The 23,196-nt window shown below is 45.1% G+C and overlaps 1 pseudogene; it reads left to right on the top strand.

Moving 5' to 3' along the window:
* The first annotated feature begins 565 nt into the window (after positions 1-565).
* LOC127196042 (60S ribosomal protein L11-like) lies at positions 566-21,572 on the top strand (annotated as a pseudogene).
* Positions 21,573-23,196: the final 1,624 nt, after the last annotated feature.

Here is a 23,196-nt window from a genome sequence, read left to right as displayed (position 1 = left end):
AAGGGAAGAGAGGCTACACAGGGGGAAAGCTGCTCTACACACATGTGTGCAGCACGCTGGTAATGGCAACACACAGCTTCCATTCCTATAGAAAAATGCATCCAGCGAGGAGCCAGGCAATCGTGGTAGAGGTCAGAAGTCACACTTTAATTGTACTAGTTGTTAGATACTTCATTAAACACACGCGCGCGCGCACGCGCGCACACACACACACACACACACACACACACGCACGCACGCACGCACGCATACACGCACACACGTCAGCCTAGAAGCACCGAGGTGAGCTCCTGTTTTACAGAGCCTTAGTAGAGGAGCTGAAAGAACAAGCCCCTCCCCCTCACGGTAGCATGCCTGGAGTCACATGTTCAGAGCTAAGCAAAGACTATTTCTGTTTTGTTTATTGCATTTTCCATGGTTACCTCATCCATAAAACAAACATTTGTGGATACTGGCTGTAGAAATTGTTTTTAATCAGCTAGAAACTTTTCTGTAAGCCTTCCTGAGGTCCTTGGGGATGAGTAGAGATGTTTGGGCTGCCTGGGAAGGAGCCAAAGCAAGCGCCATGCGGTGTTTGATGGGACCATCAGTACACATTATGTTACATGGCAACCTGAAAACGGCAAACGCACGGAGAGCAGATGTGACTCGGGATAAATCCACTGCTGCACTCCAGGTCAGGGGGAGAAGGTGAAGTGAAGTGAGGGACGCCCCAGTCCTGTCCCGTGTCAGCTGCAGCCAGACGTGCAACATACAAACACTACTATGTTCCCAAGTCAACTGAGAGAAGCTTTGTTTTGTTGCTTTTTTTTTTTTAACAGTTCTGCTTTATTCTGATCTTAGAATCTATATATTCAAAAAAACCATCTAGATCCATCTCTAGTTCATATTTTTTTTTCCAATTCTTCTTAAGAATTAAATGGCAGGTGTTATTTCCTGACCATTTGACTGGCCAAATACGTAATACAACCTTCTAGAAGATTTTCAAAAGAATTGGCAGAAAAGCCTTACAAACTTCTGAATGAAGGAAGAAGGAACAACAAGCATTAATTTCCCACAGTTCTGGAGAATGAAAACACAAGATAAAAGAACTCAAAAGACTGGGATATGATATGGACATGAGTTTTAGTAATAAGCAGCCATCTTCTCTCTGAGTCATCGGAAGGCAGAGAGTGAGTAACTGAGTCTGTATAATAAGACACTGACGTCACTCACGATGGCTCCCCTCGTGGCAACTTACCTCCCAACGTCTCTCCCACTTAAAGACCCCATCATATTGGGTGCTAGAACTTCCAGCTGTGAACTTTGGATGACACACAAACCCAGAGCGTTGTGCTGGGGCCCCACAAGTACTTAAGCCCAATGACAGTGATGAGTCTTTCTACGTGCATCTTAGTCCATTTGGGCTTCTGTAAGAAATGCCAGAAACTGAGTGGCCTACAGATAGAATTTTTTATTTTGAGTTCTGCAAGCTGAGACATCTCCTCCTCTCCTCCTCCTCCTCCTCCTCCTCCTCCTCCTCCTCCTCCTCCTCCTCCTCCTCCTCCTCCTCTTCTTCTTCTTCTTCTTCTTCTTCTTCTTCTTCTTCTTCTTCTTCTTCATGTGGGCTGGGGATTCTATTCCTTGAGAATATGTGAGCATGTGTAGTTTGCAGAGGATCAGGCCACTGGAATCTTAATGCTGAGGGAGTTTCCTCTGGGGTTCTTTGTGTCCCAGACAGAGAAAACATACTTTAGACAGAAAGGTGCAACTGGCTTGCCCAGACCACCTCTGCTTGTGCAATGCTGTGAGGAAATTTGTACTCAGTAAGAATAAGCTGCTCAGGAAAAACCAAGATCATAATGCTTGACGACAATAACCACTGCCATTTGCTGGGCCGCCCCCATGTGCATTTGTGCATTCACAATTCTTAGAGCTGCGGAAGAAAAGTGAACAAAGGAACGTCCATTTTTTGGGGAGCTGCCGATCTTGGGGCATGTACTAGAAAATGTGTGTGTGTGTGTGTGTGTGTGTGTGTGTGTGTGTGTGTGTGTGTGTGTGTGGCTGGTGGTGGGGTAGTTGCCGAAAACACAAGCAAGAAAGCTGAGGGAGAGGTACAATTAGTGAAATGGGGGAATACTTTTCCGTTGCATGATTGGGGTTGGGACATACTATAAAGTCCCAGGGAAGAGCATTTTACACTACCAGATTGGCAAAAGAGTCATAGCAAAGGCCTTGAGTGGTTGAGTGGGTTCCTGTTTTGGGGACCAGGGTGGTGTTTGGAGCTGAGGACAGGAGACATCATGGAGGCATTGTGATTAGGGGCCTCTCCTAATCCCTTTCAATATTCCTCAGATACCTGCACCATGAACTCACATTGGAAACGCTCTTGCCTATGCCCTGAATAAAATCTGATTAGGACCGTTAGTATTTCAAGCCATGCCCCAGAGGTCTTCAATGACTTGATATTTTAACTCAGTGGTGTAGTACTCACTGACATGTATACAATACTAAGCAACAATGAAAAATGGCATTCCGAGTTTATAGCCTCATACCCCACCTCCATGTAGGTGCCAACCAAATTCTCTCTTTCTATGTCTTATGCTCCTTCTTCTCTTTCTATTGGCCAGCAATCATGACTGCTGTTAAGTCTAGAACTGATGACTATGAAGGATAACAATAGTAAATGTGACAGAAAGGCCTTGCTAGATTGGCACTGTTATGGGCTGGCATCAGATTCTCTAAGCTCTGAAGGGGTTACAGTTATTTTGGGTCCCAAAAGACCCACTACGGGTTCTCTGGAGATGCCCTCACTTTACTGGGGATCCCTTACCTGTAGTCACCTGGTTGTAGGTGCTCTGGATTGGCTTTTACAGTTTCTCTCTCAGCCCCTGAAAGGCTGGCAATTTGTGTTCACTTGTTTTCTGTGCAGTCCCTTCTGCCTTCTGAGCAGGATCCAACCCCTGCCCGCCACAAGAAGACCGTCTCACACAGGGAATCTGTTTGCTTGGTTTTATTTGTGTTTTTGTTTGGTTGTTGGTTTGGCCAGTTGGTTTTTGACACAGTGTCTCACTATGTAAATCCAGCTGGCCTGGAGCTTGCTATGTAGACCAAGCTGGCCTAAGATTGGCAATGAGCCTCCTGCCTCTGCCTCCTGAATGCTGAGATTGTAGGCATGTGCTAAGATGCCCAGATCCATGGGGCGTCTTTCCAGTTGAGTATTCTTCCCTGCTTTGATATAAGTAAATCATAAGTCAAAATCAGGTCCCCTGTGCCCTGGTCCTAAAGGACAGATACTCAGTGGCTTCCAGTGAAGTTCCAGGGAACTCGCACTGGGGCTCCAGAGAGGCGTGGGAACTGGAACCCCAGCTTCTTCCCTCTTCCAGACTGTGCAGAAGGACATGGAAGCCAAGAGAAGTGCTCAGGGACTGGAGGCAAGGATTTCTTTAGGAAAAAAAATGTACTGGCATTTTGTTCCCTTCCTGACCCTTCCAAATTCAGGAAGGGGGCAGGCAGTTCCTCTTCAGGCAACTGCAAGAGGAGCTATAGGACATCACCCTGGGACATGAGAGCAGTCATATGCCATCGCTGTGCCCAGAATCTTTCATTTTAACATCCCATCACACAGTCAACTGTAATACACTCAGGTATCTTTTTCTATGAGGGGGGACAAGCTTGGTTAAACTTAAAAATGATGCTCATACACCACCTTAACATTTGCGAGGAAGAGAACACTGTGAGTTCAGACCCCAGTAAGACTCTTTATAATTATGACAACTTTTATTATTCGATGTGTGTGCTTTACAGCCTGAATTTTAACTATTGTCAGGCAAGTATTTTAAAAGCTTATGATACACGAGTCCGGTGAAAGAAGAGACAGGAACCATGTTGTGAGTTAGGGGAAAATGAGCTGTGGAAGGCGTGAAGTGTGACATTCGAGTTCCAGGACAGCTGTATAGTCCTCTATGACCTTGAACAGTTTACGAACATTCTGTGAGGTTTAATTCTCTGCTCTGAAAAGCAAATGAACATAGTAGTATTTCCTGAGCCTATTACCATGAGACGTCAGTAAGCCCTAGGGAGTGCGGTGTGTAGCATTTTGAGAGCATTCTGAAATGACAGTGGTTATTGGGTATACGTTGAACTCCTAGAACTTTCTGCAAGAAACTAGACTCATGGTTGCATGCCTACAGTTTTAGATATTCAAGAAGGCTAAGGCAGTGGGATCACTTCAGCCCAGAGCTTGAGGACATCCTGGGCAACACAGTAAGGTGTGATCTCAATTAAAAAAAAAATAAACACATCATTCCACAAAGAAGACTAAAGGAACAAATCCCACCTGACATAACAAAAAATAGCAGGAGAGGCAGGTGGGTGAAGCTAAAAGCTCTTCCAGGGCCAAGGACGAACTCCCCAGGAGTTCGAGGCTGGGTGGCCTCCCTTAGAGCGTGTAGTATCTAAAGGACTCTTTCTGTTTGTCCTTGACAATTTCCAGAGTTTAATCCTCCACAGTCCTTCATTTTTCGGCCACAGCCACTCCTCCACACTCCTCTACACCCTCCATTTTCCACAAGCCTCTACTCGATGGGACTCAAGAATGTGCCTTGTCTGCTCTGGGAAAGCCGAAGGCCTGTCATCTGAGATGAACCCATTTTTTACCAAGAGGCAGTCAGGAAAGCATGGGTCCCACACACCCCACCCTCCTATTCCTAACTCATCTGGAAGGCCAACCGAGAGCTGGCCGTGCTTTTCTGTGCCTTAGAACTGAAGGCCGAGCAAGGAAGGGCAGAGTGTTTACACCAGTGAAGGCCCTGGGGATCCCAGCTGAATTGAAACAGACACCCAGCCTTCAGTTCACAGTAGATAGCCCTTGGCAGTCAGGAACCACAAAAGCCCGAGGGAGAACTCACAGGGAGGAGGCAGAGCTAGCGCAAGGTCAAACACATTAGGCAAAGGCACCTCTGATGAGAGAAGTTCATGTTTAAGAGTGGCATGAGATTTCTTTTAAGCCTTCCTTGGTTTCTGGAGTAACTGGGAGGTGCCCTCATGGCCCACATCACCTCAGAGGGACTTTTTGTCCCCAGATGTTCTGCTCTTGACGGCCCTTCCTTTACGCAGGATAAATGGCTCTTGGGAGGAGTTCAGAGGATGCTCATCAGTGCATGCCTGCAAACCAGTATATCCCCCCACCACCACACACACACTGGCAGCATGAGATCTAAACTACCACTTCAGAAATGTAATTGCTATTTTCAGTTTCCCTGGAAATCACTATTGGTGGAAGCCTTTGTGGATGTGGTAAGCATTACCATATGGCAGGTTCTTAATGAGGTACAAAATGATGGCTTCAAACGCACACCAAAAAAGGCTTTCCCCCTTGGGGTTTCTGAAATGTGAAAAACGCCACATGGATGAGTGGCATAAGCACGCACGTGTCCTGCCAGTGACACATCCATGAGGTGGTTGGTCCAACAGATGAGCATAGGTGAATACTACTGTTGTGGCATTTTCCTGGTGGTTAAAAGTGACCCCAGGCTGGGAAGATGGCTCAGTGGTTTAAAAAAGCTCATATTACTTTCCCAGAAGACCAGAATTCAGTTCCCAACCCCCTCTGAGGCAGACGGCTCACAACCCCCTGCAATGCCAGATGCAGGAAAGAGCAGTGAACACCCCCAACTGGTGGGAAACCCCTTCTACACATACACATAATTTTTCTTTGAAATGTAGCCCCCAAGAAAGGAATGTATCCATAAGTAGTTCACACCATACTCATCCAGGTATATGTAAGATTACAGGAAATCCTGGGCAATAGTACCAGGTCATGCAAAGCTCTTACAAACAACTTGAGAAGTCACCATCCACACTAATTAGACTTTGCCAACTCCTTATTTGAAAAGCCGGCTTGTTTGTTGTGGGGTCTGTCTTATCTATTTCACTGTTCTCTACCCATGAGGTGCCAAGCAGCGGTGTCTCCACCTAGCCAAATTGCAGCAACTAAAGTGTCTTCAAAGCTATCAAGTGTCTCCCTTTGACATGGTCCAGTGCTGTCATAATCCAGGGAAACTCCACAGCGCTGTTCTGGCGGCATTGCTTTTGAAGTCACCCATCTACAGTACTTGCCGCGTCCCTTCACCATGTCCCCTTCCAGAACCCGGCTTCAGGGTTCCACGCAGCCTGTCCGTGAAGGCCCCGCTCAGATGCTAACAAGAGAACTGTGTGCAACCTTCTCATTTGGAGCGTTTTGTTGTTGTTGCTGTTGGTGGTGGTGGTGGGTTTTTTGTTTTGTTTTGTTTTTTGGTTTTTTGGGGTTTTTTTTCTTCCATCAGCCGTCATTTTGGGGAAACAAGACCTAACTAAAAAATAAACATGAAAAGAGGCTTTAGTCCACTCTGCCAGAAACGGAAACTAACTCCAACTGGCTCAAGAAAAAGCACCCAGAAATATGTATGTCATGCACAAGAGCTAGGTCCAGCTGGGTCTCCCTCAGACTGGAAATGGGGCTTGACAAGTGGCCAGAGATGAAGGTGTCCCTTCCTGCCTCCCCCCAGGCTGTGCCACTGTCACCTCCCTCTCCTACTCTTGTTCGATCTTTCTTTTTAATGCTGGGCCCCACGAGGCCTGAAGCTCAGCAGTCACAAACTTTAAAGCTCTCAAAGCCCCAATTTCTCAAGCCCAGGGGAGCTCTCCACTGCTCCAAGCTATCTTTTCTTGCTAGATTACAGGCTTTGACCGCTGACTCACCTAAACTCACATGAATGTCCTCTGTGACTGTTTGAGTTTCAACCTGACCGTCCTGGGTCTTGCAAGACTGAAGTTGTAGATGTCACCGGGCTTTGAAAGTGAACAGCACACCATACAGAAGTGTGGAAATCTCACTTCCTGACAATTAGCTCATAATTTGTGGCATAGTTTGAAATGTATAGCGGGAGCTGTACGAGAAATTGGCGGCATCAGCACAAAAGGCATTAAGCTGGAGAACTGACCATCTCAGCTAGGCGCTTGGTGTGCAAGCGTGAGGATCTCACTCCCAGTCTCAAGCGGGACCCACTGTAAAAGGCTGAGCGTAGTGGCTCACTCTTGTGATCCCAACACTGTGGAGGCAGAGACAGGAGGACCCATGAGGTCAGTGGCCATCCAGTCTTATGGACATGATGAGGCCCAGGCCAAGTAAAAGACTATGTCTGAAAAAAAATAAGGTGGACTGTGGCTGAGAGATGACATTTGAGGTTGTCCTCTGGTTTCTACATGCCCACACATATACATGCAATACACGCCCCCTGCCCCGCCCACACACATACATAGATACACTCAGCATAGCAAGATGCAGATCTGTGTTGTGTGACACTGGGCAAGTTAATTTCACTGCTTCTGCTGGCTCAGTGGTTAAGAGTACTGGCTCCCCTTCCAGAGGTCCTGAGTTCACTTCCCGGCAACCACATGGTGGCTCACAGCCATCTGTGATGGAATCTGATTGTGTCTTCTGGTGTGCATGAAAACAGAGCACTCATATACATAAATTAGATACATAAATCTTGAAAAAAAAAAAAAGAAGAAGAAAATCCCCCAGTTGTAACCCAACTGAAAGAGAGCCCTATTATCTCATATAACAGATGGTCCAGAGTTGGCCTAGGCTCCGAGCTTCTAATCTGTTCTCTTCAATACCCCAGGTTGCCTTTCTCGCTCTTGCCTTTCCTGAAGCTTGATGTTTCTCATGGTCACAAGATGGCGGCTACTAGACCTGGAACCTCCGGCTGCCTTCTTTTATTTCCAACAAGCAAGGCAACTGCTGCTTCTAAAACATAGGGTTAAAATCTTTCATGTCTGCCTGCTATGCATCGGGATACAGCCCACCTGGAGCAGTAGCTATGACAGTGTGCATGGTCCTTGGCTGAAGTGCCTGGGGCCAGAGGTATTTTGGATCTGGGACTTTGCTTGGGATTTCTGGACTGTTTTCATGTATGCAACGAGAGATTCTGGGCATGGGATACAAGTCTGAGCTCAAGACTCACATGCTTTGTGCACATCGTGCATACATAGCCCAAAGGTCATTTTATGCCATTTTAAAACTAGTTTTTGTGGATGAAATGACCTTTCATGATGTGAAATTTTCTAGCCGTGATGTCGTTTTAATACCCAAGTTGTTTCAGAGATCGGGTCACGTGGATGCTCAGTTTGTGACAACACCCCCAACAGGGCCCTTTGCTGACTGGTCTAAGACACATCCCTAAAATCTCCAGGTGCGTTTGTTTTACCTGCTAATTTGGAATCAGTCTGTATTTCAGAAGGTCTGTTAGGAAAGGGTTGGCTTAGCAGTGAAGGCTGTTTTTTAGTCTTGACCATGTAACCTGACAGCACATCTTTGGGAAGTCTTGTATAGACTTAGTGCAAAATATATAAAGAATGGGTCAAATATCTCTGTCTGCTCTCCCCATTTGACTACTCGTCACAGTTTTTCTATTGCTATTTCCTGAAGACTAAAAGGGAGGTGGAAACAGGAATAACTGGAAAGTGAACTATGCCCCCTCCCCTCCCCAGTCGTAGAAGACTCTAGTATCTACTTCATGGTGCCTGTTGGTATCAAGGCAACAGCAATTGCAGCCCTTGAGACCTCGCTCCCATAATATCTACAATCTGTGTAAAGGTTACTGTCCATATGGGGGCCACCTCCACCTTGCAAAGGACTATCAAACTGCCAACCTCCCATTTCTCTCTTTTCTGGTCACCCCACAGCCAACAACGAGTGGCGAAGGGTGGTAGGCAAGCAGAAACGGAGAAAGCAAAGCTGCAGATGTGGCCTCTCTCCTCACAGAGACATCTGTCCCCGGGGATTTTTCAGCATGTTGGAAGCAACAGCCCAAACTCTTCATAACTGCTAAGTGTTTCCAGATGGATGCTGGCTCTCTCCACCTCGTGGGCCGAGCATGGTTGGGTGCTCCCCAGTGCCACACCTAGATCAGGCAAACACCAACATTAAATTACCTCTATATGTCCAATGGAGCAGATTTTTTTTCCAAGTGGGTGGCTAAAGTATACCTCCAAGGGGCTTATTAAAAATGATGAATGCAAAAGAAAATAATTCTTAAGCCTTCCATGTCTCCCTGCTGCCTGCAGGATGGGTCTCACTTTTTTTCCGGCATGACTTTCAAGTCTTTTTTTTTTATTATTAATTTATTCATATTACATCTCGATTGTTAGCCTTTCCCCTGTTGACTTTCAAGTCTTACATAGCTCCTTCTTTCCTCTATAATAATCTCATTCCTCTTCCACGTCTGGCTCAGAAGCTCCCTGAAGTTCAGTTACATTGTTCAAGCCTCTTCCAAGTACCATCCACTTAAATTTCCCTTGCTGCAGTAGCTTTGAAAGCAGATGGGCTCACTGCTGCCTGCCCAGTGGAGTCCATCTGAGAATACTCAGAGAGTATGATTCCAACCTACACCAACTGAGTCAGAATATAGATAAAGGCACCTGCTTGCCATGGGCCAGCAATGAACAGTGGAGTGTAGGAGAAAAGGCAGGCATGACCCAGCAGCCAGCCTACTAGGCACATCCAGCTTCTAAATAAGAATCATGCACACCACCCTCCTGAACTCAGAACACTGAATTCTTAAATCGTGTGAGTAGCCAGGAGCTGGCCTGCTGGATGAGCCTGCTCCTTCCACATAGAAATGCTGTTGATACAAGCACTCACTAGCCAATCCGAGGTAATAAATAGGTTAAGCAATCACCGTCTATAGACTTCTGCTATAGAAGCGGTTGCTCATGTGCAATAAAGCAGATGCTGTTGCGTGAAACTGTTCCTGGAGCAGTTTATCTCTGCACCCATTACCAAGCCATGGGCACTGCTGTCCTGTTGGGAGATGCCTTGGTACCCATGGCAGTTACAAGGGCAGGGCCTCTGATCTGGGAATTTTACTCCTCTTCCTTCCAGCCTTGTCACCTTGAGCAAAGTCACAGACTTGGGTGTGGGTTTTAGGGCCTTATATTATCTACACTTAACATGTGTTCCATAAGTGCTAGCTTGACTGAACACATGCCAATCTTCCTCCGGAAGACTCCTAGTAACTTGACACTAGGACATGGCATCTTGTTTCTCTCTCTCACATAAACTTTCCCTTTCTCCTTCTCTTTTCTTCAAATCATGAGCAGAAACATGAATGAAGATATGTTTTAGCCTTAAGAAACCAGGAAGGTTAGCATAAAAGATATGGACCTTGGGCTGAAGCCTGGAAGATAGTGGCCTTGTGAGAGGCAGGTGGTAAGTTATTCCAAAGAAGCAATACTGAGTGAGAGCTGTGGTGCCAATGTGAAAAGATAAAGATCGGAAGTCCATGGGTGCTGGGGCCAGGGGAGAGAATTATGAAGGAGAATTTCAGTTTAATGGTGTTGAAGGGTCTCCTTCTGGCTCCCCACAGAAGTTAGCCTTTGTTATTTAGAGAATGAGGGGGCTGGGAAGATTTTTGACAGGTGGTTGCACATCAACACCCATGCTTTAGGAAGCTAGCTGGCTCCTTCTGATTGGAGGGCAAGGGAGTATGAAACAGGGAGAGCAACGGGCAAGGAGGTCAGAGGCTGCGCACAGTTGCTCCTTATCTGATGTTGTCATTGTGTAAAGTGGTGACTCTTCTCCACAGGTCACATTTTAGGACAACCTTCAGGCTGGTTTCTATTTATTGTATAACTACTAAATCTGGCCTTAAAAGTGTTGGTGATACAGGTACACGCATCTCTCTTTCTCTCTCTCTCTCACACATACACACACACATACACACACACACACATACCCCACACACAGTGATGATGATAAGACAGTTCTGAAATGCCTCTCCCAAATTGGAAAACTTTAATAATTGTTTTATCTTTATTTATCTTATTAATTTCTGGTTTGTCAGCTTCTGTGCTCCGGGTAATTTTTAAACAGGCAATTACAGCGCACTTGGCATGGGCTGCACAGGAGAGTCATTTTCTCTCTATTTGTCCTGTAAGTCTCCTTCCACCTTTAAGAAACAATAGCCTTCTCTGATCTCTTTAACATAAGTAGCTTGCCCCTTAGCCTGTGAGCATCAAGTACGTTAACAAATAGATATCAGGAAAAGTCAGCTTCACTTTTGTTTTAAGTTTCAATAAACTACATATTATACACGTCAAGGAGAAAACAACAGAACTGAAGCACAAGCCATAAAATCTGGGCCTGACTTTGAACATGTGACCTTAAAGAAGACACACCGTGGACCTCCATCTCCTTCTCTTTAAAGTAGAAATCAAGATGTGGGCGGCAGCGGCACGTGCCTTTTGTTGTTGTTGTTGTTGTTTGAGACAGAGTTCCTCTGTGTAGCCTTGGCTGTACTGGACTCACTCTGTAGGCCAGGCTGGCCTGAAACCCAAGAGATCCACCTGCCTCTGCCTCCCTAGTGCTGGGGTTAAAGGCTTACTTCACCATGACCAGCACGTGCCTTTAATCCCAGCACTTGGGAGGTAGAGGCAGTCGGATCTCTTTGAGTTAGAGGCCAGCCTGGTCTACAAAAGGAGTTCCAGGACAGCCAGGACTACACATAAAAATCTGGTCTCAAAAACCAAGCAGACAAACAAAAAGTAGAAACTGAGATGTAAACCTTCACTTCATGAACAAGGTCACTGTATGAGAACAAGTCTTTCTCAACAAGCACAGACCATGACTGCCGTTGCCTAGCAATGTGCTGGGGTTTAAGAACCAACTGATCCACAAAGACAAAGGAAGACTTCCCGTTTGCAGTTCAGTGAAGTGCTTGTCCAACACACACAAAACCCTGGTTTTGATCCCTGCACCACAGAAACCTTTTGTGATGGTATAGAATTCAAGGCCATCCTTGGCTACACAGTGAATCGGAGAAGGGAGAGGAGAGGAGGAGGAGGAGGGGGAAGACAGTGACAAGAATAACAATAACAAAGGGGGCTACCATTTCAGACACACACACACACACACACACACACACACACACACACACACACACACGGAGCTTTCTTTTTTTTAAGACTGTGGAGAACATATACAGTATGTCCTCGTTAGCTTAGACTGTCACCTTGGCATAGCCTGGAGAATCGACTCTCAGAATGATTGCCCAGTTCAGGGCCTATGGACATGTCTGTGGGAGATTGTCTTGGTGGGTATTTGATGTCAGAGGGGGCCAGCCCACTGTGGGCTGCTGTGTGCAGTCCAGAAAGCCACGGCCTTCCTTGGTTTCTACTTCAGTTCCTGTTCTGACTACCCACGGTGATGGAGTCTGACTCGCCAGCTGAAACCGACACTTTGTCCCCCTAAGTTGTTTTTGGGCAGAGTGCCATATCACCGCAAGAGAGATGAAATTATAACAAGGTGTTATTATTATTTATTACAAATTTGCCCTCTTCCAACTTCAGGCAATGATATCTAATTGAATTGGCTATGCTAATCTACTTACACTAAAGTATATTTTTCTTCCACAACCTGCCTTTATCTGCCTCACCAGAACTCCAGATTGGGGGAATTTTTAAATTATAGCTTACAGCACAATCCATAACTCACACACAAGTAAAATTCTTTTGGAAGCTCTTCTTCAATTTTTGTCAGCACTCCTGGGAGCACAAGAGGAATTAAGGCTCCCTAGTTGTTTGACACCCCATGGATTCATGACACTGACCTCCCTTCTGCAGAGATTGCTCAGCCCTGGCCTCTGGGGTGCCTGGGCTTGGTGGCTGAGTGCATAATGTCTTTCCTCCCGTTTGAAACCCCACATTAACATTTAAGAGTCTGGGGAAAAAAAACAGATCAAGCAAGGAAGGAAAGCGTAACGGTGAGGAATAATATTCAACACACTCTGTTTCCAAAAGACCAGAGAGTTTCTCGTCAGTTCTTTGCTGTTGAGTCGTGCATGGGTGATGTCTCTGGGAGTGCAGAGATTGTCTCTGGGAACTGCTTGGTGGCTATCCATGCAGCCCAGTGTGACAGTCATCATGTGTGTTCTTCATGACTTGTAAAGCATTAGGACAGACCTGAGAGCACATCTCTCTGCTTGCCTGTTTTCCTCTTTGGGTTTGTGTGCAGACTACCAGTAATGCCTTATTAACTAATCCCTAGCGTAAATTTGTTACATATAACTCATGTCACAAAATAGAACATTTAAATAGAATGATTGGTTGGTTTTTTTTTTTTTTAATGTAGATCCAGACTGTCTTTCTTTCCTTTGCTTTGTTTCTTTGTTTTGTTTTGTTTTTCTAGGAAAAGAGACAGCCTTTGGTATTACAAATGTATCTGCCATGGATCTGCTGAGTATCTATAACCTCAAGTAACACTTTCTATCCTTGTGGGGTTAGCATTCTGTTGGGGAAACCCAGAAGTGGACAAATAAAATAAGTAAATTATAGAGTATGTCAAAAGTAATAAATAACAAAGGGGGGAAAAGCGTGACAAGAATAGGCCATAGCCATGGCAGTGGACAGAAAGTGAGATTGTGACTTTAAGTAGGATGATTACAGAGCATTCAAAAAAAAGCTCTGAAAGAAATAAGACATCAGTCACATGCTGATGTGGAGAACAAGTAGTAGAACAGTAAATTCAAAAGTGAGACCATGAGGTGAAAGGCATCCTCTAGAAACAGCCAAATCTCCAAAGTGCCCTGGACTTAATATGTGAGGAGAACAATAATTCAAAATGAGACCAGGAGGATGAGTGGTGGAAAACTCTAGCCACCTGAAAAGGCTGGTTTTTCTTTCTGTATGGTGGGGAGCCACTGTACAGTTCTAAGCAGGGGGATGCCACCAATCAATTTCCTTCAGCCAGGGCCATTCATGCCAGTTAGCCTCCCTCTAAGGCTAATGAGTAGTCAGGATGGACTAGGGGGTGGCCTTTACCAGCTGCAGTGGTGAGGCTGAGATCTGACTGATTCTGGATGTAGTACGGATGGAGAACTTAGCGAGTGGAGATGCAGAGTGGGAGAGAAAGAGGATGCTGGGCCTGTAATACTGAGGGGGAAACAGTATTGGCCATATGCTGGGTGGCCATATGCACCCAGTCCAGACACTTAGCATCCTGCATCTGTCTCATGGGAATGTCCAGTGTTTAGGTTTGAACTCATGCCTACCGCTCGGCGGTGTCTCACATTAGTGAAAATGATGTATTACACTAGTTCTAATGCTACAGCTGTTGTAGCATTGAATTAGAAGACTGAATGTCTCTACTCTGATGCTAAAGGCCAGTTCTTTACTATTAACTAGTGGTCAGCTACTTCAACTGGGAGATTTAATACACCGCAATCGTTGCTCAAAACCATCGAAGTGATCCAGTGTTGTGAGGAGGCCACTCTTTGTGACTAATTTAATTATTTAGAACACACCTTGCACATAATAGTTCTAAATTCCTCTCATTGGGTATATGTGTTGGGGTTTCGATCATAACTCATAAGCACTTTGTGTTAACTCTTCACGGGTCTGTATCTAAGCAGTGAACACAAGCATATACATTTCCCATTTAAGCCACTTTGGTGGCTTAAAAAATGAGATTTTTATGAGGATTCATACTGTAGAAATCAGCATACTGTATACAACCCAGAGCCTTTTTCTTCCCAGAAAGTAGATTTAACCTACAAACTCCCGGGCCACAGCAGGATACAGGGCTATGACTACCTGCTTCAGGTCACCCAACAGTGGCACAGGGGATGCCACTTGCCCAGGGAGAAGAAGTGAATTGTTGTCATTGATATTGTCTAAACTTTTTAGGTGATAACGCTAATAAAATGCAAGCCAATTTCATGTCTGGATTCTCTACAATAGTCTACTGCATGAACCAAAGGTGGATGCCGCCCACCTAGCCCCCTTCCGTTTCACTCCTACTCTCTGCTGTCACTGTGGTCATAAACTATAACTTAAGTCAAACCCTCCGTGCTCACATCCTGAGGCCTCAAAACAAAATGAAGTACAACGCAGGGGACGGGAGTATCGGCGAACCCGCCTCCTTACAGCTATGAGAGAAAGAAAGTGTCTTCCTTATGGATGACAACCTTTCACACCCACTGTGCTTCCCAGCGCCTAGGACTTTGTTTGTGCTGATCCCTACACTTGGGGGGGAGGTCGCTTTTCTCTTCTTCTGTTTTGAGACCCTGTTCATTCCAGCCAGGTGGACCAGCTCTTCCCAGCTCGGTGAAGCTTTTCTTTATTCTCACAGCCAATGTAATCTCTGTCCGTTCTCCCACCCAAGTACGGAACAAGCCAGACCCTGCTTAGCCTCTTAGACTAGATGACGTTGGGCCTATTCAGGGTGGTATGACCGAGGCCCTCCTTTCTCCCTTTAATGTCCTTCTTGTTGGACCCAGACCTACTGTACTAAAATCTGTTTCTTTAGCAAGACACCCAGAGCATTAGTGCGCACTGTGAAGAGAAGCCTTCTCAGACTGTTACTTCTTGAATTTAGTTGCCTGCTGAATTATCAGAGGAGTTTTAAAGCCTAACACTCAGACTCTACCCCCAAGAGCCCCTAATTCGGTTGATTTGGGCACAACCTGGACTTCAGTGTTGTTATTATTCCCAGCAACGTGCGAGACCCACGGCTCTGTAAAAGCCGCTGCTGCTTCCACTTCCGCTTCTGCCTCCTTACGAGGCCTCCAGGGTCTCTCGTGCTCTCGGATGCTCTGATTATTTGTGTTCACACATGTTTTTCCACCTCTGTTAAGCCTTTTACAAGTGAGAACTAGCTTTTAATTGAACTTTATCACCTTCTTCCTTACAAAGCAGCCATATTATAGGAATTTAATATTTACTGAAGGAATGATTTCTTTGTAGTCTTTTTTTTTTGCATATTTTTTTATTAATTTATTCTTGTTACATCTCAATGTTTATCCCATCCCTTGTATCCTCCCATTCCTCCCCCCCCCCATTTTCCCATTATTCCCCTCCGCTATGACTGTTCCTGAGGGGGATTACGTCCCCCTATATATTCTCATAGGGTATCAAGTCTCTTCTTGGCTACTTGCTGTCCTTCCTCTGAGTGCCACCAGGTCTCCCCCTCCAGGGGACATGGTCAAATGTGAGGCACCAGAGTACGTGAGAAAGTCGTATCACACTCTCCACTCAACTGTGGAGAATGTTCTGACCATTGGCTAGATCTGGGAAGGGGTTTAAAGTTTACCACCTGTATTGTCCTTGGCTGGTGCCTTAGTTTGAGCGGGACCCCTGGGCCCTTCTTTGTAGTCTTAAATTGTTCTCTCAACACCATAAATATGGCTATTGCCCAAATCTGAGGACTACTGGAACATAGTCTCAACATCGGGGAGCTGTTTGTCAGTTCTAAGACCAAACACCAGAAGCAGATAACTAGAACGGGCTTTCGAACCTTGAACGAGTTCTCCGGGTACCAGCGTGGCCATCCAGGTCCATCTATAGAAAGCTGAAGCTTTGAATCCTGACTCCAGAGAGCAATGAAAAGTGATGCAGGATGTCCCCACATACTTTGAGCATTCAAATTCAGAACTCCTGCATGAAGCTTAATGATATTTTTCTTTCTCTCCAGGGTGCCATTTTGATATTTATGGGGATGGCTGTTCTCACAATGAAGGCGTCTGTTATTGAAGTGTTGCTTGGTAAGTTCTTTTATATGTGCATCGGGATACTCTTTGAATCTGGCCAAGAATGGTTTTAAACAAAGGCAGAACACGTAAACAATAACAGAAGATTAAGGAAGAATGTTAGATCAAATTCAAGATGACCTTGTATGTGTGTGTGTGTGTGTGTGTGTGTGTGTGTGTGTGTGTGTGCGCGCGTGTGTTCATATAAGGCAAATATATATCAGGTATATGTGCTTATATGTTGCATATACTTGCACACAATCTGTATTTTTCAGCAACAAATATTTCAGATATAGTATGTTTGCAGATTCTAAATTTGGGATCCTCCTGTTTCTTAATTTCTTTTCTTCCTCCTCCTCCTCCTCTTCCTCTTCCTCCTCCTCCTTCGTTTTTGGCTTTGGTTTTTGAGACAGGGTTACTCCGTGTAGCCCTGGCTGTTCTAGAACTCACTCTGTAGACCAAGCTGGCCTCAAACTCACAGAGACCTGCCTGCCTTTGCCTCCCGAATTCTGGGGTTGAAGGCATGCGCCACCACTGCTGGGCTTGTTTCTTAATTTCCAAGAAAGGGAGGAGGGGAGAATTTTTATCATTATCATGACAATGGTTTTGCTTCTGCCATAATCCCATACTTTGGAGATGAAATATTTGAGACATGTTTTATGTCCAAACAATACAACTTGGACATGTCTTTGACGAACAGCAAGCCAACGAGAATATAGACACTGCTGGTGGGTTTAGGAGTAAGCCCAGGCGTAGTATTCTCTTGAGTTAGTACCACTGTCTGAAGCTTTGCCAGCCAGCATATTCCTGTAGATCATGGTGAAACCGAGGGGCCACAAAGTCCTTGCAGATGGTCGATATGAATTTGTTGGGGCCATACCACAAGCTGGTTAGCCTTAAACAACAAAACCTATGCTATCTTCTGGCACTAGAGACTTGAAATCTAAAACCTATGTGTCAACAAGGATGGCGTAGAGAGAGAAGTCTATCCCATGCCTTTCCCCTAACTTCCGGGAGCTTTCTGGAAAGTTAAAATGTTCTGTGCTTATGAGTACAACATTGGTATCTCCTATGTGCACGTCTGCCTCTGGCTTTTTCCTTTCATAATGACATCAGTTTTATTAACACAAGAACTCCAGTATGACCTCATCCCGTTTAACCAAGGATCTGTGCCGTTCACCTATTTCCAGACCAGGCCATATTCTGAGCAACTGGGGACTCAGACTTCAACGCATACATTGCATCGAGGAGAGGTGAAGTTGAACCCATTACAGAATGAGAAAATGTTTAAGTCTGCCCAGAAGGAGTCAGCTCGGGCACAATTGAGGACTGAAAGGAAAGGGTGACATAATTTACAAAGCAAAGGGGATTCCATTGTGGTAGGGTGAGCACTGGTCTGGGAGTCAGAGAGAGGTCCTGATTCTAGTCCCGAGACACCATCAGTTCGCTGATGTTGGCAGCCACTTCTCTGAGACCAGTGGTTCTCAACCTTCCTAGCACTGCAGCCCTTTAATACAGTTCCTCATGTTGCGGTGACCCCCAACCATAAAACTATTCCTCTGCTACTTCGTAATTGTAATTTTGCTACTGTTATGAATTATAACGTAAATATCTGATATGCAACCCCTGTGAAAGGGTCATTCAACCCCCTAAGGGGATCATGACCCACGGGTGGAGAACCGCTGTCTTAGAGCCTGCAGTTTCTTCTGTAAATGAAGCGACTGAGCTAGGGACCACCCAGCTCTGTGTCAAATGTTTGCAGGGTGTCAGGACAGTTTTTGCCAAACCGCTTGTCCCTCAGATAGGTCATCCTCTCTGAGGGTGGAACATGAGTAGGTTGTTGCTCATCCTCAGTGCCCCCATATGTGGTTTCTGTCACATGGTGGTAGAAAGCAGTCTTCTGGTTACCTGCCCAGGAGCTCTCTCCTCAACTACTGATGTTCTCATCTGATTGGGCAAGGTCCAAGAATCCCCTAGCCAGCCTGACCACCATGACAAGGGATCACTGTCTTGTTTCTAAACTCTTAGTGTCTTGTTCAAAGATCTTAGGACTCACCTAGAGGAATCGAAGTGGCAAAAACATTTTATTTAGAAACAAAGTAGCAGTACAGAGCACGCACACTGGGAGGGAGCAGCAGGCTCCTTGAATTAAAACACTGATCCAAATGAGACCTGATAGGCTGTGGTCAGACGGTGGGGGAGGTCTACCCCACATCAGAGATCTAGGGGAGGAAAACAGGGTGGAAGAGGAGGGAGGGTGGGAACAGGAAGATACAAGGGAGGGGATAACAATTGGGATGTAATATGAATAAATTATAATAATAAAAAGACTTCTGTTCAGAAAAAAAAAACACTGATAAGTCTCTGGTTCCTACCCTTGGCATCTGGGCTTCCTCTTATGGGGTCTGGAAGGAGGAGTTGGTTGCTAAGGGGTGTTCTGTGGGTGTTTTTGTTTTAACTGAGTGGGTTTAGATTATATACGCTTTTCTCTTTTTAAAGATTTATTATTTTTAAATTTTCTGTGTGTGGTGTGTATGTGTGTGCATGAATGCAGGTGCCCACATAGTCCAGAAAAGAAGGCCAGACTCTCTGGAGCTGGAGTTATAGACGACTATAGTCTCTGTGGATTCTGGGAACTGAACTCAGACCCTCTGGAGAAGTAACAGCCACTCTCCTCCTCTCTAAGCCCAACTAGGCTTTTCTTTACCTGCATGTGCCTTACATAATTCACCTGACATGAATCATATGCACACCCAGTCATGTAAGGACATCAGGTGATAAATACGAGAATGTCCCTAAAACAGAGGACACAGTTTGCCGTATTCAGCATGCACCCAAATCTGACCAATTCAGGCTGGGTCAGGCCCCTTGTCTTTAGCTCCCTAGTATGTTATAGGGCATTCTTGAATGGAAAATAATCACAAAAGGAGAGTTACCAAGGTTGTTGCAAAGAGCAACTGCACTGTTTACAGCAGGGTGTGTGTTGTGCTTGATGTAGGTGGGCATCCCAGGTTATCAAGTGTTTGCTTAAAGAGGGGTTGGCAATAGCTTGAGCCAAGTGAAATTCTGCTCTGCGAGGCTTTCTGAGCACAGAGCTGCTCTGTGAACTCGCTGAGTTTATACGGCTCACCTGCTGTAGTCATGTAGGGAACTTTTACCTTGGAAGCAGTCTTTCACTTCCACCTTATTATTTTGAGCTACAGTTGTAAAATACTAATTAATAAAGCAACAAGTGTCTTTAGCCCCACTAGCTTCCAGAATAATTGACACAGAGAGACTATGATTGATTTTACAAGCTTAAAGCATTGGAGCTGAGCCGATATCAACCCTCTAAGGTATTTAGCTATCTCTCTTTTTCTGGGCTGCAGCTGTTCCATCAGGCCACTTCCTCATGGCTGCGTGCTCATCATCCATCCTGCCCCAAGGCGACTTCCTTCCTGCTCCATCTTCTGCCCCTTCATCTCCCGTCCTCGTGATCCCTCAACCACAATCCCACACCCCAACGCTGGGAACCTAAACTTGTTTGCTTCTCTTCTGCCAACTCACAGGCTTCAGCATTTTTATTAACCAACCAACTTTAAATTAGATAGAGCTGACAATGAGACAGGTTAAATCTTGGCAACACCCAGCCTACCTCAAAGTGGATGACGAGCATCAAAAAAACCTTCTTATGGAGATGGCTTCAAATGTGGCAAACAAGCCACTAGGGAAAATGTCCTCATTTCTGCCACAGACAGAATTCTGCCTAAAAAAGGTCAAGCTTGGATGCACGTAGGGTCAACCACCAAACTCTGCCAAGACAGGGTATGCAAGTCCTCAATAGTTCCTGCCTCACAAATGTTTGCCAGATACATTGGGCCAGAAGGCTAAAAAAGATGCTCCAATGTTATAGAGAGTTTCAGGTGACTGCTCAGGTAGCAAACTGTCTCTATGATCTTTTCATTTGGAAAACTACTAACCTGCACTCCCGGCATACTCAGATAATCAAGTTTACTCTTTCTCAAGTCTCTGATGGGGTTGAAGACCAGGTAGCTTAGTTTTACCATAAAGCTTAGCTGTTTAGGGCTTAAGATGTTTTTAGGTCTAGACAGATGTTTTAAGTTGATAATGACAATATGTGAAGGCGATTAATTTACACTCAGAATTTTAGACACACCAAGATTGAAAAGATGTTTTCTTCAAGGCTGTCAAATACAAATAGCCAAAACACTAAGGGCAACATTTATATAATTCCTTATTATGTCATGGTTCTTCTTGCTATAGGTAGTTTATTGTATATATGTGTAATAATATAAATGTATATGTAAAAATAAAAAAAAATGTTTAATTAAAAAAATTAGATTAGAACAAGGTTTACAGAACAAAGACAGGTGTATGTGAGAATGTGCCTCTCTGGGCAGCAATGAGATCTTGGGGGTCAGTAATTAACATCAGAATACACAACACCAGACCAATCCCAACAGCATGTTAGCAAGTTTTTAACACTGAAAAAAATGGAGGTGAGTTCTTCCTGTTCTCCATTGTGGCACAAGGTCAAGGTGGAAAAGAGAACCCCAGGAGAAAATGTCTTCACATCCACGTGCTCTGCCTCAGTATCTGTGTTGGGGAGAGTGGAGACAGGCTGACCTGTGCAGCCCCAGGTGCTGGAGCAGCTCATGGACCAGACACCTGCATCTTCCAAAGCTAGATATACCATCAGATCTTTTAGCATCAGGTGAGATAAAAAGATTCCTATTTCCCACACAGTCCCTGGAGCCAAGGTAGAAGAAATCCTTGAGAAAGGTCTTAAGATGCAGAAGTATGAATTATGGGAAAATAACTTCTGAGATACTGTAAACATTGGTCTGAGGATTCAGGAACACACTTTGCTGAGTGTCAAGTCTGACCTGAGAGCTTTGGGATCTGTGGCCTGGGTAAAGCAGGTTCCAATGTCACAGACCAGAAGCAAAGGACAGAATCAACAAAGAGGAAGACATGCACTGGTCCCAGCAGATGTATGCTGGCATCATCCTGCCAAGCAAATGAATTTTATCCAAAAGCCCAATAAAATTTTCTCAGGAAAAAAAAAAAAAATAAACCTGTAGCTGGGAGCAAGAGAATAGGAAGAATTTCCTAAAACAAAGTAAAACAAATCTTAAGGGCACTTCACACCCTGCCTTTCCCTAAGCATCACAGAGCCAAGATGGGAGATGTAGCTACCCTGCTCCCTGATTCTCTTACCCTGCTCTTTTCCTCACAGGGATGCCCATAAATTCAAAGTAGAAAAAGAGCACACTGGCCCTCAACACAACGGAAGCCACACACGACACTCCCTCAGCCTGCGACATCCTACACACGCCCTCAGTGGAGATGAGTGAGCTAAATGTGCATACTCTTGCACTGAAATTCCTAGCCAGGTCAGCTAGGCAAGGAAAACGTTTATAAATGAATAGAGAGATAAGCAGACGCTGAGGCACCAGCCAGACCGGATGCTGCTCTTACAGGTGACCTGGCAGCTCACTTCCGGCAGCTCACAACCTGCTGTAACTCCAGCTGTAGAGGAATCTTGTCCCTCTGGACTAGAGAGACGCCTGCACCCAATATCCCCCCAACACACACACACACACACACACACTTGAAATTTAAAGTAACAATTTAATTGAGAAATATTATTTATATTTGGAAAACATTCAAAAATCGTCTATGAGAACAGGCGACATGAGATGCAGAAAGTGTACACCAACGAGCTTTTAGAACTAGCAAACAGCTTCAGTAAATCTACAGAGTTTTGTTACTTCATATTGTTGTGACTAGCTACAGCTGATGGAACAACATACACAGAAGAAAGAGTTGTTTTGGGGTGCAGTTTTAGTGGATAAAGTTAGGTAAAGCCTAGCGTGGATGGGCTGTTGGTTCACTGGAGACTTCACTGCAGAACCTCCGCAGGGCAGTGCAGGCCAGTTAGCAGACACAACAACTGAGCAAAGGGTCAGACCCAACCTCCAAAAACCAACCGTTGTGCCCTGTGCCCTAATGCCATCAGCTAAAAGTCTGGCACTCAAACAGTTCCCCGGCCTCCTACATAACACTGCCAACTGAGGAACAACTGTTCAAAGAAGGAGACTGGGGCACATTTCAGATTCAAAGTATATTATGCCCCACCCGGTCTCAACGCTGCTTATAAGTCCAAAGTTCAGGGTCTCTTTTGGGGCTCAAAGCAAACTCTTAATTATGAGTCTGTATAAAGTCAAAGTCATATTCATCCGATATATAATAACAAAGAGTCGGCATCTCCATCCCAAAATGAACAGATGGAGGACAGGGAGAAAAGATGGGACCAAAGGAAGCCTGGAATTCATCAGGGGAAACAGGGACTGGGTCCTCTATGCAAAGCACCTAATATACAGGGTAGCTGGGCTCCAACAGGCTGGGACATCACTGCACCTATGGCCTTGATATTGTGGCTGACATAGCCTCTTTTTAATTATTATTTTTATTATTTTTTTTTTTTTACATCTCCACTTGCTGCCTGCCACTTTCCTTGGCGGATATCTCGTGTTCTTGGCAGTTCCAAAATGCTAGGAACTCGCTTGCAACTTAAGCTTCTCGGATCACTTAGTAAGGTTGGTGCCGAGTATCCAACCAATCCTACACATCGCCTGACCTCCCA

The sequence above is a fragment of the Acomys russatus genome, chromosome 1, assembly GCF_903995435.1.
Source record: "Acomys russatus chromosome 1, mAcoRus1.1, whole genome shotgun sequence".
Classification (NCBI taxonomy): domain Eukaryota; kingdom Metazoa; phylum Chordata; class Mammalia; order Rodentia; family Muridae; genus Acomys; species Acomys russatus.
This window is presented reverse-complemented; position numbering and strand designations above follow the sequence as displayed.